General features: G+C 39.4%; 1 protein-coding gene and 1 long non-coding RNA gene across 6 annotated transcripts in view; both read right to left on the reverse strand.

Moving 5' to 3' along the window:
• The window catches only part of camta1a (calmodulin binding transcription activator 1a), a 1,025,873-nt gene that overhangs the window by 828,812 nt on the left and 180,884 nt on the right, over positions 1-16,177 (reverse strand). The window lies entirely within an intron of this gene.
• Positions 1,108-9,503, reverse strand: LOC138754386 (uncharacterized). Its single transcript, XR_011351734.1, has 3 exons — positions 8,439-9,503; positions 4,295-4,594; positions 1,108-1,540 (listed from the first exon to the last, which is right to left on the reverse strand). It is a non-coding gene; the product is annotated as an uncharacterized lncRNA (long non-coding RNA).

Consider the following 16,177-nt stretch of genomic DNA (forward strand, 5'->3'; position numbering starts at 1 on the left):
CAGCAGGTCCAATTAACACCTACTTGTGAAGTCTTCATAGGCATTCTTCAAAGTTTTTGCAAAAGCACTCGGAGTCTGGACTGTCTGTCTTGAGCAGAGCTCTAGCATTTTAAATGAGATCTGTTTTGTGTAGTGACCTACACTACTCCCACAATCTATCTCCTTCAAAATAAAATATAAACAGATAAAATATTTTATATATACAATATAAAATATGATATAATCTGTCACACATTCAACAAAATTTCAGTCTTTCATTGAAATGTTACCTACAGTTTTGATATTTCCAAGAATTCAGACACAGAACATCATTTTAAAAGCAGTGTAATTATTAGTCCTTCTTTCCTTTTCATCAATGGGCAATTCCCAATGTAAGTAATGGGTTTTTTTTGTTTTATGTTAGACATTAGAAACCCTAGCAAATTTCTGCAGATGTGTGGTGGAAAGTGTGCTGACCAGTGGCATCACTGGTATGGGGACACCAATGCCCGAGTGTAAAGCCCTGCAAAAGGTAATGGTCACAGCCCAGGACATCACAGGCAAAACCCTCCCCACCATTCTACAGGGAACACTCCCGTTGGAGAGCAGCAGCAACCACAACACCAAGCAAATGCTCTGTTCCTGCTGCTACCATCAGCAAAAAGGTATCGATGCCATAAGACTTGCGCCACCATGTTTGGAAACAGTTACTACCACTCCACCATCAGATTCCTCAACTACAAACTCAATCATGAACTTATTTAAGGACTCTTACTTTTGCACTTTGTTGATTTTTCCCCTCTCTGTATTGTAGTTTATTTACATTCCTTTATTTGTTTATATGAGTTATATATTGTTTTACATTGATTCAGTGGTTTTTTTTGCACTGCCAAGAAGTGGCAATTCTTGCCTCATCTGCGGGAGAAAGAATCTCAGGGCTGTATGTGATGTCATGTCATACTCTGACACTATCTGAAATCTAAGAAACTTCCAAGTAATATTGAAAAAGAAAAGTTTATTGAATTCTTATTTGAAGTTAGGTACACCAGGAAATTCAGTTTAGTTTTGACTTTCTAACTCAGTAGTCAGCCTCATGTAATGAGTATTTGTTGGATTTAACTGCATCAGAGTAGTTTTCCCAGCTGGAGTTACAGAGTTAGAAAAGTTGGAATTCCTTACCATCAAATATTTAATTTTTCCTTCCTGATTCATTGAGAGTAAACAATGTCTCAAAAGGGGTTGTGTGCAATGGTAGTCTTTTATATTTTTACAAAGGAAAACTTATTTTCTGCACACCTGTCATTGGGGAGACTGTTAATTGTTTTTCCATCCATCCCAGTACATTTAACAGAAGCAATTCTGTATGAAGAACACCCTCATTCAAGTAATATAGTATAAAGAAAAATTTTAATAAATGTTTTCTTTCTGGGAGAGTTTCTTAAGATACAGATGCAGCCCCTTGAACATTGAGCTATTGCTGACATCCTTCTTTGACTCATGGATGGCTCTTTTGCCTCTCAGTCAGGAGCTTGTTGATCACACAAATAACCTCTTTCAAAATCTATGCAGAAACACGTGCATCCATGAGTGAGATATGTTATCAGATATGCCATATTAACATTCATCACATTAGCCATTAATTACAATCCAATGCTAATATCTGAAAAAGAAAAATAATCTTGGGTGTCCTCACAGATATTTATACCTCAACGAAAACCAAAAAACAGATGAACTCACTGTTCCATCTTTCAATGGTTGGAGACTGGTTACTTCATTTTGCTATGTTTTGAAATTTTCAAAAGTAATTTATATGAAGCACGTTCTATCACTTGCTCTATAAAAACAAGTTTTTTCATGACATTCCAATATGACTGGCAGTGTGACTCATTTGGGACCTCTATATATCACAGGGCAGAGATTCAGTCGCTATTAATTAGTCTGGTGTCACTGGTAAAGTGAAGTAGTGAGAACAAAAAAAGGAGAAAACATTCAGGAAAATGGGTCCTGACAACATAAGAATAAAAACTGAATAAATTAAGCACCTAACAGCACAGTCCTATTTATTAATCTACCATTGTGTGTCTCTGCATAACTTGCTCATTAAAGAAATCAGCTGATGCCTTGTGTGCTCACACACACAAAAAACCCATGAGGCAAGATGGTGAAAATGGATATTCTTGGTCGTGGTTCTAAACTATTCTTTCAAAAGAGAAACACAAATCCTCACTCTCTTTTTCTGAAGACATAGGCCCATTGAAATTCAGTTCCAGAGGACCAAGGCAGCCTTCTAGGGCCGCAAAATGGATTTTCTTCCAAATCCAACAGAGACAGCTCTCAGTACAGGGGATGATTACCTCTTCCTTGTCATCCATTCATTATTCAGAAGTCACTGAATAGTGTATTAGAGGACATTTAAAATGTGTACATCTTCATTTTTGTACAGAAGGGTCTGTACTGTCCACCCTAATGTTGTTTGTCCTTATTTGAGGTGTCCAATTAGTGCCAATTCCCTGCTCATTTTTTATTGGCATGTAAATCTTTTCTTTTCAAGTAATTTTCAATCCTCCTTTGTATCTGCTTCCACCATCCTTTTTGACAGAACATTCTGGTCCATTATAACTTGCTGCAAAAAGTGTTCTTGTGATCTTTCCTTTGTTCCTTTTGCAATTATCTTAAATCAATGCCCCTTGCTCTCCTGTCAGTGTAAAACATTCTATCTTTTTCTCTTTTGTTTATTAGAACACTGCCATAGGTGCAGGATCTTAATGACAAGGAATACCCAAATTTAGAATATTTTTAACATCAGATTTCAGATGGCAAAGGTCATTAGGATGTACAGGTGCGAGTGAGACTTACTGGAAAACCCACTGGGAGGAAATGGAATATTATAGCACCACAATCCACAGTTAGCAAGAATTCACAATGCCAAATATAAATAATTTAGTACAAAACCTATTCTTCAAACAATCTGGACTTTCAACTTAATAAGCACAGCAAAACACAAAACAGGTACCTAGTCAAAATGAGCAACTAATCCTTAAAGCAGTCTGTGACAAGAGCTGATATTAAATATAGATATCATCGGGGTACAGGACACAATAAAGGAATGAGAATCAAGACTTTTAAGACTCAAGACTCAGCTATGGCGAGTGAAGAAATAAAAGTTGTTATCAGACCATTGCTATCCTAATAAGGAAGCTTTATTTCACAAAATGTATAGAAGGAGACAGTATGAATAGTATCACTGATATTTATTATTAAGTCTAAGTCATGGCCCATTGAGAGAAAACTTACTGATGATAAAAAGAAAACTAGTTCCCTTTTGGAGCTCCAGATTCAAATGGTGGGGAGGGTAAACAACTACTGAGAAAAACCATTTAAAAAAATAACAGGGGTAAAAGAAGATGGGCTATAGCTCAGGTACAAGATCAGGAAAAACAGCTTCTGTATGTGCTATTCAACCATGGCTCAGAAATAGGATCAGGGTTTTTTTTTAAACTCATTTATAAGTACTATTCAGGCAGTTCATCACTCAGTGCCTCTTTGCTGTCATTAGTGCCTGTCAGCAATTCATATCTGCAATTTAATGAAGTCTTCTTTTGTTGCAATGCTAATAAAGACCAATGGATAGGCTATTTTCTTCTGCTCTACACACTTTTGAGACAATTTAACTTTTTTTTTAATATGAATCATGTGAGATGTCAACCTGTTATCAGCAGATGGGAATAATTGGAAAATATTATACATGTTTTCAAATTCTTACTATGAGTTACAAAAAATACTGAAATGTTCACTTAGACGGTAAGACCCTAACCCTTACCCACCAGTGAATGAAGAAAAACACTAAAGTAACCATGGTTGAAATTTTAAAAAAAACAATGCTGTAGAAACTCAGCAGGTCAAACTGCAGTTTATATAGCAAAGAAAGAGATACAAAATCAAAATTATGATTGAGTTGGCTTTGTTCAGAAGAATGAAGAACTGCCAAAATAGTTGGATTTTTATTCATGTGGTATTGGTTTGGATGTAGGCAATTGCTTTGTACCTGTTGAGATTGAATAATATAGAGGACCTGAAAATAATTACTAAGTGACTTGACATCGATGCAGCATTAATCAATTATTTCTGTTAAATAAACTCGAAATAGATTTTGGAAGATCACAGCAAGATCTTCACTGAAAACAGGGACAGAAATTTTGAGTCCACTTGACTAAAATCAGTACTGAATGAAAGATTGCTGAAAATATTAACCAACTATTTATTAATACTAACCACAGACATCATGTGCTGAGCATCCTGCATTGCAGGTCCTCACCTCTTAAGCCACCAACCCAAAGATTGCTCAGATCACATACTTCAGACTACAATCTGTCAAGGATGAGAACCTTGATGGCAACTGAAAGCCAAAACAATGCACATGATCTTCTGCACAACACATCTCAAAGGCAACATCAAATAGGTATTCGGCATTCAGGGAACTGAGTATTTCAGAACTTGGCTTGTTGACAAGATACAATTCAATAGATTCCTGAATCTTCTCATCATTCACTTTCGCACTTCCACACTCTATAGGTGCTGAGGATGCAGAACATAATGCCACTGTTCCATCTTGAGCCTGCAAAGCACAAGTCAATTTGCAATAAAATCTCTCACTGTTGTAAAGGTAGCACATTGTAGCATTCTGCTGCTCAAGAATACCTCTGCTCCAAAACATTTTGGTAAAAATACACAGAAATGTGGGAGAGGTATGTGGTTGTACAACAATGTGGACTTTCGTGTCAATGCTCATGATAAAATAAGTTGAGCTGCCTTTAATGCACATTTTATCTAATCTGAGATGATACATAATAAAATGAACCACATATAAAAGCTACTTTGAGAAATTCTACCACATCGTAATTTGAAGCAGGACCTCCCACAAATGGATTGGCCACATTAAGATTACTGCCGAAAGGGAAGTTGGAGCAATACTAAAAGAAGAAAAATTATTTGTGATTTTTTTTTAATGGTTTTGGTAAACTCAATTTATTGCATCATTTATCATTAAAATATTCTCTGAAAAAAATAATCAGGTGTCATTGACTGTAAGTTATTCTGAAGCTTATACCGAATTAATCACCAGTGTCCGATCTTTCCTGGGGCTCAGCTTAGCCATTAAATCACTCATCGAGTGCAAGCTCATGATCGATTCAATTTGAACAAAAGGACAGTATCTCAATCTGAGGATTGGGTAACAGCAGGCTCATCCAAACCCACATAATTTCACGAAGTCCCACTGCAGCAAGTTCCATCTGTGACAAGGGACAGATGGTTCACAGGAGACCAAAAATGTTAAACCGCCTGAATTACATTGTCCACTTCTCCGCATTAGTTATCATACTTTCTTAAAAATAAAGTTAATGCTCTCATCTTTAGAATGTTGTCTCGAACAACAATTTATTTATTAAAGAATTGTTGGCATGATCAGCATTTTTTCTGTTTGCCTGCTTCCACCTGTCACTCCTTTTTATATTGGCTATTCTCAGTCATGATGCAGGTTCTCACCCAAAAGCAGACAATTCCTTTCTCCTCCACCACTCCCACAGAAGCTGCTCAATTCACTGGATTCCTCTAGCAGATTGTTTTTTCTACAGGCTCCAGCATCTGTTATCTCCAAAGTTTCCATTTTATTACTCTTCTGTGAAGACTCTTCAGAGCATGCTGACTTTGAAGAGGTTTTCTTGCTCTTACAGCAGGAGTTCTGTGGAGGCACTTCCATTGCTCCCCTCTGCCATTTCTACTGCTCTCCTACTCTTCCACAATATTCTTGCTAAGAATTTCTATTGCGATCACATCCTTCCTCAGTACTCATTTTCACGTCATCTTGCCATGTGTGGCTTCCAGTTCCAGGCCTCCCAATTTTTCCCCAACCAGGAACTCAGAAACATACATCCCATTTATCACTGCTCCCAACAGTTGTACATCTGTGTTCGATGCTCTATCATTTCTACCATACTTCACTTTCTTCCAGCTCTTTCTTTTTCTTTCCTTCTGCTCCAGGCCACACTTACCCAAATGAGCTGGGGTCCACTTTTCTTCCTCTGCCAAATTAATTCCTTCAACCAGCAATTTTTCTTTATCCTGTCACCTGTGAATATCTGAAACACACCCAATTCCAGGCTTCCAATGCTCTGTAGAAGTCCCCTTGCCCCTTCCTCTCTCCTGCCCAAATTAAAGCTCCTGAAATCCACCAGTGTCATCTCACTCTCCCACATGTCCTGAGAGTCCCAACACCCTGTGGGTCTTGCTCCTCTGCCCAACTTTCCACTAACCTCAAATTGCATCTCCCAAACACCATTTATCCTTCCTCTTTCCCTCATTCTCCAGAGCTTCCTCTCCCCATTCCCCTCTTCTGACTCTTGTACAAGCTCCATCTCTGCTGGGTCTTCATCATTTAACCCAAGCTCCCCTCTCTGATTCTGAGCTGTCAGTTTTCAGCAGAGGCCTCACATTTGAACCCCTGCACCTCAACAATTTCCATATCTGTCACTGTATCAAGCTCTTCTTCTATTTCCTCTCCCTTCATGCCTATATCTGTGGCAAAGATTCTCACCACGCACACCACTGATGATCCCTCTCCAACATCTAGACATGGGCACAGCCAATCTAATCTTGCAGAAGCAAGATGGCAGTTCATGGACATCTCCTCATAACTACCTCTTGATCATGGCTAAACCAACAAACATCATGGCATATTATTACTTCATGAGATTTCCCCTCTAACCTGATTGTATCCCAACCCCACACTTTGAGTCTTTACGTAAGATCCATAAATAGGGAAGACTGGTATGTATAGTTTCAGTCTGCTTTTGTCCCAAGGAACTTATCTCCCTTCACTCTGACTCAATCCTGCCTATTCACACCTGCATACAGGACAATCTTTTGACAACTTTCAATTTCCTGGCCCTCACTGCCTCATCTTCACTACATCTGCCCAGTCCTATGAGGAATATCTTAAAACTCTCTGCTTTTTTCTGCAACAAAGATTCAAACAACTAACCTCCTCAAATGTACCCATCTGAAATGTCTCCTTAATTTATAAATGATTTCCCTTCATCTATGCTTTATTTCATCTCTAGATCTGCTGTCATCCTCTTGGTTAAAAAAAAAACCCCACAGATAGTGTTCACCTCGCCCACCACCACGTTGGCCTTCATAGCCAGCATATCCTTCATCATTTGCACCATATGCAATAGGATCCCACCACTAGTTTAACCTTTCCCTTCCAACCTCTTTCCACCTTCTGCAGGGATCACTCTTTGCACGATTCCCTGATCTGCTCATCCCTCCCCACCTTGCTGTAACTAGGAAGTGCCACACTTATTCTTGCATTTCTTCCCTCACAACCACCATCCCAGATGAATGACATGCACCTCCTCTTTCTGTCTTCTGCATTCTGTGTTCCCATGCCTCATTGAGACCAAAGCTAAGATGGGGCAACTAACTTGTAAAGTACTCAGTCTAAGTGGTCATCCCAAGTTTCTGGTTGCATGCCATTCCAGGGTAATGCACAGAGAACTTTAAGGCAGTTGGAATGAATCTGTTGCCATAGTTTTTCTTGGTCATGGAGACCAAAAGTTACAGCTATCATCAGAATGCTAACAAGTTTTTTGAGTGAATCTTGTAAATGACACATATTGTAGTAGTACACCAGTCATGGATGAAAAGTATGTTTATGATGGTGGATGGAGTGCCAATCAATTGAACTCCTTTTTTCTGATGGTCCAAAGCTTCTTGGATATTAACAGAATTGAAATTATCCAGGTAATCAATCACACTCATTTAATATTTAAGATTTATAGTGAGGTTTCCATTTTGCGTTGAGTCCGACAACAAAGAAAAGCATACATTGAACCTGGCTAACTATTAAGTGTCTGTTAAAAAACAATTCTATTTTATTCTGCGCATGTTAAATCTTGGTCACTGGAACTGTGAGGCAGCCACCAAAAAAAAAGAAAACAAATCTGATCTATCCAGTCCCTTAGTTTGATTAACTGTTTACCTACCAATAGATAATAACTAGAGTTCAGAGCAATAAAGGAAAATTAGGGATGAACTTTTTGTTCTCCAAAGAAATAATTTGCTATTGAATGAATAAGCTCAGATGTACCAGAAAATGCATTTTTGAAATTGAGAGATGTGGTTCAAACTCTGGTTCAAGTCTATCAATTGGTATGATCTTCCACAGCCCTTGGTTAAACCTGAACATGTGTAAAGCACACCTCTTTACTTTATCATGCCTTGTTCAATAATGATAAATACTAATCAAAAGTTGCATACACCCGAATTGCCTTAACAAAGCTAATTTACAATATAGATCCAGAGTACTCCTTCCAGAAGGATCAACAGATTGAGCCATTAAATATTAGCCACCACATGAAATATTGGCAACCATCAAATTAATAAGATGCATATTTTACCTGACTTGCAGCAAGATTACATTCAGGGTGCAAGTTGTGATTATTCAAGATCAGATTGTGAAGTCAGTGCAGTGACAAAGCTTGGTCATGAAAAATGATTTCTGCAGGCTGTCCTGGATTTGTATCTCCATTTTTACCTCAGGACTACAATTTGATAAAAGTGTCCAGAAAAAAATACTTAGGAGTTTATTTTCACTGCTAACATTGAAAATATAAAATAGAGCCATTGATGCTGCTTGTCATAATAAGCGCTTCTTATAATTTCTGAATATATTTCATATTTCCTATATCTGGAGTTTTTCGCTCCAGCAATGGAAACTCAGTTTTATATATATATATATATATATATATATGTGTATATGTGGCAGCTCACCATGAGGCAGGCGAACCGGCTCCGCTTGTAAGCCACGCAGCGGGGGCAGCTGACGGTCGGGGTTGTTCCCTTCCTCCCAGCACGGGGCTCAAATCCCCCGCTGGGGGACCATGTGACGTCCAGGTGACGTCAGCGCCCTCCAGCACGGTTCTCAGCCAGGTCCGGGCTGGGAATATCAGTACAGCCCAGCAGCCTGCAATAAACTAGTCTGCTCACTGAGCTCAACCCGTCTGGTTGTGTGCGTTCTTCCAGGAGCAGTGTAGCTGCCGCTACAATTGGTGACCCTGACTGCATATCCATATATATAGAACAGCTGTAGAGGCATGGAATTGTTCCAACATAAGGGGAATTTAGTCCATCAAGTTCAAGCAAGATCCTGGCATTGCAACCCTGCCTGCTCTACCCCTTCATTTTCTCCCATAATTCTGCAAATTATCCAAGCACTATCCATACAAGCAATGATATTAGTTTCTTAATTATTCTCTGATGACCTTCCGTTGAGACGAGGAAAATTGCTCATGAAGTACCAATGTTTCTTTCTCCAATTTCTTTTGAAGAACGTGTCTCTTTCACTTGCGATATTAAACAATTGCTTTTCTGATATCTCATGCATATAAAAGAATCCACAGGACGACTTTAAGAGCAATGGAGTTGTCTCGCCTCAACTAATATCCTCAGAGATTATCTGTTGTGTATCATATCAAGGGTCTTGTTTCTTGCAAGTTGCTGTGCATTTCCTGTAACACAAGCAACATTACAGTCACTTTCAATAAGAATCTACAATAAATTTGGCAACTTATACAATTATAATGTAAACTATTTAAGTTGTTTTCTTCTACAAATTACCTATTTAACTAAAGAAAGTGAGAATTTCAGACATATGTACATTGTATGTGTGTGCATGACTATAAACTCGTAATCATTATCAAATAGTAGAATTCCTTAGTTGGCAAATCCCAAAGAAAATAATAGCAAGCTTCAGAGAAGTAATCAAAATTCACTCATGTGTCACATTGATTAAATTCCCAACTCATAGGAAGACAGATTTCTTAATGTTTGAAGATAATCATATAATTAGTCACATTTTAAAAAATGATATTTTATGTGCATTGTGTGATATTAATATTTTTAATGTCCACTATTTTTAAATTAGGCATCTACTTGCAAGATGCTTAAGAGCCAAAAACATATCATTTACAAATTCCAATTGCGTTGATGCATGGAAACATGTCCCAATAACTTTGGGTGAACAGTCCTTTGATTTTACTGGTAAAGTGAGTATCATTACTTCCTTTTCTCCCCTTGTAAGTGCTGTTCAATAAAGTTTTAAATAGTGAAGCAATTTTGGCCTAAGTTTTAAAAAATATGAAAACTGCGATATAAGTGCCAAGTGTTCAAATATTCTGGAGAAAGGTTTACATGTACCTGAATGCCCTGCTGTACCATGTGCTGGCAGCCTTGGTTTATGATTGACCATTTCCTCAGATACTGGAGGGCAAAGTGGTCACCTTAACTTAACAACATCACAAACTCAACATGATAGCAACTCACAAAAAAGCCCCTACTTTTGCACACTCCAACAGTTTAACTATGAAACTAGGGGTTTCAATTAACATAGGACTGTTAATTTGACATATCAGTGAAAACAAGAATCATGCGAGAAGTGCAAGAATCTAGTAGCTTCCCATTAAGATATTTTCCATAATAATGTTGTTGCAAAGCCCCAATCTTCTTTGTTAATGTCCTGCAGAAGTGGAAATCTACCAATTTTACTGTCTGGTCTCTATGTGACTCCAGACCACCAAGAAAGAGTTTGGCCTTTAACTACCTTTTGCTTTTATCCTAACAGCAATATTGAAATGCATCAGTAAAACTGCATGACCACCAGATATTAATCAAGGCATCAAATTTGGAAAAGACAAAATTGCTCTCAGCACAGTTGATTCTGCCTTGACACAATCGTGATGTTCAAGTTGGAAGAACTATACTATGGAACAGTCAGGCAATATTCGGGCAATCATTATGAACATACACTCGCTGCTCATTACAATCCTTCAATATATCTTAGAATTCCAGTAGACAGAGTCATTGTAGAAGGTAAGCATAAAGGAACATGGATGGGAGAGGGTAGTCTTCAGTCTTCATCATTGACTCACAATCCCATAAATTCTCACAGCATCAGGTCAAACATAAGAAAAAAAAGCTTCCTCCTGATTACCACCTTCTGTGGTCTCAAAACTAATCATTTATTTATATGAAGCAACATTTGACAGAAAGCATAAAGGCTACAGAGTGTACTAAATAAATAATGCAAAAATTAGAAGCCGAAGTTAGCCATCTGACCCTTTGAGCATACTCTGCCATTCATTGAGATCAGGCCTGTTCTTCCACCTCCGCTCCATTTTCTTCCACTAATCCAAGAAATGGCAGGCTCCAGCATGTGAACGTTAACATAGATGAAGTATTTCAAATTATATTCAACTCCAAGAGCTAGGTGAATAATCTATCTTTAAGTGTAATAATTTCGGTCAGTGCCAATGGGGGAGGGGGGCATTCAAAGGCACAGCCCCCTCTTGCAAGGTCCATGGCTCACCATTAGATGCCCCTGCCACTAGCATGCATTAAGTGTCACTAGCATTTAGCTTGACGTACATTAGTGACTCTCCACGCAATAAAAGCCTGTTACATCAGAGGGATGGAGGTTTACTTTAGCTTGGGTGCTAGGCCCCCCAAACCACAGCTACCCCCCCCTCAGCTGAGCGAGTTTATGACTGTCAGACTGTGCCCCACCCAGTTACCCTCGACCCTGGTTATATTTATTTACTAAAATAAAATGAAAACAAAGCCATCTTTTTTTGGGCATCCCCTGTTGAAAAAAGAACAGCATGCCTTATAAAAGCCAATGCCTTATTTCAGCATGCTTCTCTGTGTGGTGGAATGGTAACCATATTATAAGTAAGTCATGAGTCATAAATTGCTTCAAAGCAATTTTGGATCAGTTATTAAAGGTGTGAACAAGTATGACTAATATTATCAAGTTGTCTTTTCTTGGGAAACTGAAAATCATGTCGACATAATTTTTCTGAACTCCTATTTAGTTGGTGAGAACTGATTAAATTTGAATACTTTCAAAACAATAGTTTGGAAATTACAAATCTTTGCAGGTTTGACACTAAACTGCCAATTTCCAAGGTGCTTTAATGGGTCTTTTTTCTTGCTTTTTAATAATGTCACCAAGGAGCTTATTGTTGTTCAGGAAAGGGAGACCAAAGGGCCACATAGCTCTCCTCATTGATGGGATGGAGGTGGAGAGTTTCAGCATCTTCAGTTTCCTGGGTCAATATTTCAGAAGATCTCTGTGGAGGCAGCACATCAAGGCAACTATGAAGAAGGCACACAAATGCCTTGACTTACTAAGCAGTCTGAGAAGATTTGGCATGTGGTCAAATACTCCAACAATCTTCGACAGATGCACTGTGGAAAGTATACTGATTGGTTACATCACAGCCTGATTTGCTCATTCGAATGCCCAGGAAAGCAAACACAGCCAGGCCTACCACAGGCTCGGTCATCCCCTCCAATGAAAAAAATCTATGGGGACACAACCTCAACAGCATCATAAAAAAAAACATGTCATCCTGGTTCCCACTTCAGTTAAAACAGTGGATCTCAATCCCCCACACACATATATCCCCTTATGGTGTAGGATGCCAAAGATGCTCTGTGGTTAGTAAGGGATTACTTAAGGTGGTATGTGAGTGGGGAAAAAACCCACTGGGTTAGAAGGTACAGAAGCCTGAAGACCAGAGCCTCTGCGTGCAAGCAGTTTCTTTCCGACTGCCATCCAGTTCTTGAACTTCCCCTTTCTACACTAATCACAGACAGCTCCAACACCACAATGGGAACACCATTTTTTTTCTTGCTCCATAGCAATTGCAAATATTTATTATCTAACTTTCATATTTATTACCTTTTTAATGTACACTATTGTAGTTTTTATGAAGTATCTGTTAAGTTGCAACAAGTAAGAATTTTGATGCATTATTCAATGTGTATGACACTAATATCCTTATCATATTGTGTTTGTATAAAATTGTTGGCTAAAAACCAGATTCATGCTCATTTCAATCCTGCAATCTGCATGAAATAAACACTGCAGATCCATCCCAAGATCTGGAACACCAATAACATAGCAGTTGGGAGATCCTGTAGTGTTAACAATTTCAATTATATGGTACTTCCCACCACCACAGGACACTCCAAAGCACTTTTCATCACAGGAAATCTATTTTTTATGTGCAGTCATTGTTGTAATCTAAGAAATACTGCACAGCAAGACCCCATCTGCAGCAATGTAATCACGATCAGATGACTGAACATAGCTGCATTGACTGAGGGATAAATTTTCAACAAGACACTGGATAAAGATTCAACATGGATCAGAACTTCAGAATTGCAGCATGTGACCAACTGCTCTTAGCATGTTGATTCTTGTTTTGCTGAAGAAGCTTCCAGAAACCTACTCTGCCTCTGGGGAGAAATTATCCAATCTGTGGTGGTGGGCACACAGCAGGGAAATGCTGCTTTGCTCAATGCCAATTTTTTTTTATAGTTTTTTTTGTTCGTTTTAATAAACGCCGATCCATCAGTTTTTCCAGTTGGAAAAGTTTTGAGGGTTCTGTTAGTGAGAGGGGGAGCTGGGTGCAGGGGAAGGGGTGGGGGGAGAGAAGGGGAGGCCTTTCCCTTACTAAACTTCAGCCTAGGGGCCCGGGTGGGAATTAATCCACTGTTTCACTTCTAATAAGTTACAATGCAAAGTGATATTTACAAGGATTTGTCGGGAGGCACGGTTGGTGTAGCGGTTAGCACCAGCCCTATTGGGTGAAAAATTGCCCAACTGTTAACCTTATGTGTGATTTTTTTTAAACAGGGGGGAGGGTGGGCAATTTCAGTGCTTGCCATTGGTGCTATTTTACCTTGATACGTCACTGGTCCACATCAATGACAGGGATCACTCAATATCAAATCACTTCAATTCTGACCCCTACTCTCATGCTGTCTGCATTGCCGTCTGTAAGTCGGAGGAACAACATTTCATCTGGGCACTTCTCACCCGGATGGCATTAACAATGACTTCTTTAGTTTCTGCTTGACCATTCCCTGTTCTCCCTCTCTTCCCTTTCCTTCTGTCTCTATTCCTCCAGCTCCCCATCCCCCTTTCCTTTCCATTAACGGTGCCACACCCTCTCCCTCTTTTTGCTGTTGTGCCCTCCCTACCTCCCTACACAAACCTGTGGGCTTGTGCTCCTCCACCCGCCTCCTCCCACCATTTTATTCAGACATCTGTCTACATTTTCCTCATTCCTTGATGAAGGCTTCAGGCCCATAACATTGGTTATGTATCTTTGCCATAAAAAGTACACTGCTTGACCCACTGACTTCCTTCAGCATTGTGTTTTTAATCCGTTAATGCTTTACCCCCAACTACTTGCAACCTTATCCTTATAAAAATCATTAATGAAGTACATTGTCAAAACTCCAAGTACACAACATTCACTTATTCCCTCCAACCATTTTGCTTATATATTCAAAGTCAAGAAATATTTTTCAAATAGGACCCGAGTCTATGCCTGTCTGATGGAAAACTATGCAGATATCTTGCTGTTCCTTCCTTAATGATAGCTCCAAGCATTTTCCCTATTACAGATGTGTAACTTTTCATTTATCATACTATGAACCATATCAACCAAAATATGTACAAATATTTCTCATTAAATATACACAGTGACATTTTCCCTCTTTTCTCCCCCTTCCCACTCCCCTCCAAAACCAATTAAACATATAAAATACATCTTCACACAAAAGAAAGACGTGTCATCTACTTTTACACATTAAATCTGATCATGCTTATCTTCCCCTACTACAGATGTTAAGTCAACTGGACCACAGCTTCCTGCCTTTTACCCACATCTTTTTTTAAACATAGCCAAATATTTGTCATCTTCCAATCCAGCAGCACCTAACGAGAGTCCAAAGAACTTTGGTAAATTTTCACAAATGCTTCTACTATAATTTTCCCCATTTCTTTCAGTATCATAGGCTGCGTGGTTAATGATAGGCAAATGGAACTCGCTTGGCTGGGATGGACAAGTTGGGCTGAAAGGCCTGTTCCCTTGCAGTGGAATTTGATGGCTGCCACCAAAAGATTTCACCTCCTCAAGGAAATTTGCATGTGATAATAACTGCTGGGTATGCCATAAATACTGACCATAATGAAACAAAACCATAACAGATTGGTTTTTAGTAACCCAGGAGAAATGGAGAGCAGGCAGAAAATTTGATTGGGAGAGATATTAGCTGTGATGAGCATGAATGGCACAGCAGACAAAACGAGCCAGATAGCTTTTCTTTTCATTATGATTGTGTTTTTTGTCTTAAACTGTGATGGAGATAACAAGGTGCAAGTTTGCACCAATAAACTAAATCAGGTAAAAGCCAAATCATTTGCTTAAATGCAGCTGAGTTATTAACATTAACTGGTTAATATTAACCTTTCAACCAGCTACATTAATCCATCCCAATTCTTATTTTTCTTTGGCTTGGCTTCGCAGACGAAGATTTATGGAGGGGTATGTCCACATCTGCTGCAGGCTCGTTGGTGACTGACAAGTCTGATGCGGGACAGGCAGGCACGGATGCAGCGGTTGCAAGGGAAAATTGGTGGGTTGGGGCTGGGTGTTGAGTTTTTCCTCCTTTGTCTTTTGTCAGTGAGGTGGGCTCTGTGGTCTTCTTCACAGAACTGTGAGGCGCCAAGATGCACGGTTGGAGGCGATATCAGCCCAATGGCGGTGGTCAATCTGGCAGGTACCAAGAGATTTCTTTAAGCAGTCCTTGTACCTCTTCTTTGGTGCACCTCTGTCTCGGTGGCCAGTGGAGAGCTCGCCATAGAACACGATCTTGGGAAGGCGATGGTCCTCCATTCTGGAGACGTGACCCACCCAGCACAGTTGGGTCTTCAGCAGCATGGATTCGATGCTTGCAGACTCTGCCAGCTCGAGTACTTTGATGTTGGTGATGAAGTCATTCCAATGAATGAATCTTGAGGATGGAGTGGAGACAGCGCTGATGGAAGCGTTCTAGGAGCCGTAGGTGATGCCGGTAGAGGACCCATGATTCGGAGCCAAACAGGAGCGTGGGTATGACAACAGCTCTGTACACGCTGATCTTTGTATGTTTCTTCAGGTGGTTGTTTTTCCAGACTCTTTTGTGTAGTCTTCCAAAGGCGCTATTTGCCTTGGCGAGTCTGTTGTCTATCTCTTTGTCGATCCTTGCATCAGATGAAATAGTGCAGCCGAGGTAGGTAAAC

The sequence above is a fragment of the Narcine bancroftii genome, chromosome 2, assembly GCF_036971445.1.
Source record: "Narcine bancroftii isolate sNarBan1 chromosome 2, sNarBan1.hap1, whole genome shotgun sequence".
NCBI lineage: Eukaryota > Metazoa > Chordata > Chondrichthyes > Torpediniformes > Narcinidae > Narcine > Narcine bancroftii.